The following is a 3,530-nucleotide window of genomic DNA, read 5'->3' on the forward strand; positions in this document are numbered from 1 at the left end:
CCGCCTATTGCCCTCCCACTCCTAGAGAAGCGGCTCCGGACAAACGCCACGCACCGACTTCCCAGCTTCCCCACTGCGGTCGGGACTGTTGGAACTCCATCGGAGAGCTGCACAGGTGACTCTGTGGGCCTCATTTGCTGGAGGCCAGCAGACCTCTCCCTACCCACCTTCTTCCCCTGAAGCTAGGTGACCAAAATAAACTTGCAGTTTTGCTCCTACACTTGCCTACTCGCTGGTTCTTTTGTGCCCGCTCTGGTGGTCATAGAAAAACAAATCAATTAAAGTGGACATCATGCTCTTTTATTCCTAGTGTTAAGGGTAAAGCTATCAGTCTTTCACCATTAAGTAAAATGTTAGTCTGTTTTTTCACAGTTGCCCTTTATCAGGTTAAGGAAGTTCGCTCGTATTTAAGTATTTTTATCAGGAGAAGTTGAATTGCTTCAAATGCTTTTTCTGCATCTTTTGAGATGATCGTGTGATTTTCATCCTTTATTCTATTAATGTGATCTGTTATACTGATTGTTTTTTGCATTTGTATTTTATATTATATTTGACTGGTATATTGAACTAATCTTGCATTCCTAGGATAAACCCTGATTGGTCATAGTATATAATCCTTCTTATATGTTGCTGAATTCTATTTGCTAATATTTCATTGAAGATTTTAAGCTCTATATTCATAGGAGTACTGGTTGGTAGTTTTCTTTTCTTGTGATGTATTTGTTAATTTTAGTATCAAAATAACACTGGCTTTATAGAATGATTTGGGAAGTGTTCCCTCCTCTTCTAGCCCTTATAAAAGCAAAGCTATTAAAATGTTGTAAGATTTTTCATAGCCATCTAGCACTCAGAATTTGAGTGGAGAAAAGATAATTACAGAAAGGATTTGCAGGAGGCTTTTGGCCATGTTACAATAACTAGTATTGGACTTACCCTCCAGTATAAACAATTATGAAAACAGACAAAATATATCATTAGCTGTTCTTTTAAGAAAACATAGCCAGTAGAACAAAAAGGAAACACATCAAAAGTGTTTGTGAAGAGGATTTCCATGAAGACAGCTGTCCTATAATTTTGAGCCACTGCAAGAGGAGTATGGGTGGTATCTGTGCTTCACCCCAAGCCTACAGAGACTTAAGCAAAAAAAAAAAAAAAAAAAAAAAAGCCTGTAAACTTTCTCATGTATTCCCTGCCATTGGGAGCCACAGTCTTTTGTTGTATAACTTGCTCCTAAAAAAACTAAAGCAGATAACGGCAGCAGAATGGAGAGGGCTACATTTGGGAACTAACTGCATTCCCCTCCAATGGCTAATAAAAATGTGTGAATCTTGAAGACAAAATATGGAACCCATGGAGATACGCTGGCCTGAGACGATTCAAACCAAGATCCTATACAAAAGGAATACCAAACACCCTGTTATATTCTGTCAATAGGAGCACTCAGAGGAGACTAGAGGGAAGGAAGAGGGAGAAAAGAACTTGCTACTTCCTGTATACTTCCTATTGCTCTCAGCATCACCCAGCAATGATACTTCACCCTGGCAGAAACAGGTGGTACTACAGTAGCAATAGGTTGCAGTTTGCACTCCCCAAACCACCCTCATTGTGTCCCTCAGAGATACCAACACCAGATGGCCAGTGCCCCTCACCAGAGTTCCCAGCCCAGTAGCCATACTCCTGAAGTACCAGCACTAATCAGGCAATGACTCCTCCTAAAAGGCCTGAGTTCCAGCGCAGGATCCTGCCTCCAAGCCTCTAAGAGTTAAAAATACCAACTCACCTCTTACCTTTTTTACTCTCAGACTTAAAGAAGGTATCTGTTCTCAGTACCAGGCTAATAATTCTATTTAAAATTCTCTATTAAAATAATTGTTATAGTTCTTGACTCCTGACTAGATTCTGACTTACTCACCTTGTAAGTTTCATCATCCTCAATGGAACCTAATGTGTAACCCATAATGTGATATTATGGAATTTATCCTGAAGCCTCATGTTCCATGGGTGGTGACCACAAAGAAATTCACCTGGCATGTTACTGTCCATAAAGGGTTTACACTCAGTTACTTGTTATAAACGGGTGAAGTCCTTTCCTTCAACCACTTTAAGGTTTTCCCAACGAACTATGGAAGCTCAAAATCATCTCAATACAACCTTCTCCTTTTGTTTTCTACCAGTACACTTCTACAGCCCACACTTTCACTTAAGATTCTTAGGAATAGGACAGTTGCCAGGACCAATATTCCCTAAATTCTTAGAGCCACATGTGAAATTCTCTAAATGGGTCTCTTCACAACCCCATTGCTTGCTTTAAAGTTGAGGCTAGCACCACTCTCCCCACCATGGGAAAGGCAGAAGAGGAATTAATCATAAAACACTGACATCTTTCTCCCATGAAATTCTCAATATAGGCCTCCATTTTAAATCTCCAATGACTCTTCGTATTTTATTTACAAAGTATGGAGGTGGGTGATAGGTTAATGAGAGCAGAACTGAATTTTGGCAGCCCTTTTGCCAACCTTACACATATGGTCTACTGCTTAAGTTTAGAATGTAGATACCAGCATGTCTGAGCCTCGCCTCTAGAGCTTTCTTTGAAACTTCAAGTCATCAGAAAATGTTACACTTAAAATCTTGCTTATATAGTTTGGGTGTAAACTAATCTTATGTAACAAAAACACAATAGCCCAAAATACAATAGCTCAAATAAGGTAGAAATGTATTGTTCTCTCATGTAATATTCAGAGGTAGGCAGGTGGAGCAAAATGGTAAAGTAGCTGGCTCTGTGGGATACCCAGGAACTAGTGTCCTTCCATCTTGTTTTTCAGACCCTTCCCTGAGAATAGTTCCCTTATCTCTATGAGTGAAGCTGATTCACTACAATGGTCAAGATCCAGGCTTGAAACGAAACAGAAGGATCCACATATCCATTTTTTTAAAGCAAGACCCAGAATCTGCATTTCTAATTTATACTCACATCCTATATATAGATAAAAGTTTAGACATGTAACCACATATATCTCTAACAAGGCTGGAAAACATCGTCTGTGGCTCTGGGGTCACGCGTTCAGATGGAAATCAGGAGCTTCTGTTGCTAAAAGGAAAAATGAAATGAAAGAATGCATGTTGAGAATTAGCAGATTCTGCTGACAATCACTTATAGTTAAGTGCAAATTTAAAATGAATATTGAAAAAAAATTACTAAAAACGTTTAACACAAAATGTTACTTTAAGAATATACTGTAGCCGGGCGCGGTGGCTCAAGCCTGTAATCCCAGCACTTTGGGAGGCCGAGACGGGCGGATCACGAGGTCAGGAGATCAAGACCATCCTGGCTAACACGGTGAAACCCCGTCTCTACTAAAAAATACAAAAAACTAGCCGGGTGACGTGGCGGGCGCCTGTAGTCCCAGCTACTCGGGAGGCTGAGGCAGGAGAATAGCGTAAACCCAGGAGGCGGGGCTTGCAGTGAGCTGAGATCCGGCCATTGCACTCCAGCCTGGGCGGCAGAGCGAGACTCCGTCTCAAAAAAA

The 3,530-nt window shown here is 40.7% G+C and overlaps 1 long non-coding RNA gene across 2 annotated transcripts in view; it reads right to left on the reverse strand.

Moving 5' to 3' along the window:
* The window catches only part of LOC108513267 (uncharacterized), a 76,733-nt gene that overhangs the window by 51,694 nt on the left and 21,509 nt on the right, over window positions 1–3,530 (reverse strand). For both annotated transcript variants that reach the window (XR_001880843.1, XR_001880842.1), the window contains exon 2: window positions 2,975–3,091. This is a non-coding gene — a long non-coding RNA (uncharacterized LOC108513267). The remainder of the gene's footprint in view (window positions 1–2,974; window positions 3,092–3,530) is intronic.

This window comes from Rhinopithecus bieti, unplaced genomic scaffold (assembly GCF_001698545.2).
Source record: "Rhinopithecus bieti isolate Rb0 unplaced genomic scaffold, ASM169854v2 scaffold_32597, whole genome shotgun sequence".
In the NCBI taxonomy this organism is placed as follows: domain Eukaryota; kingdom Metazoa; phylum Chordata; class Mammalia; order Primates; family Cercopithecidae; genus Rhinopithecus; species Rhinopithecus bieti.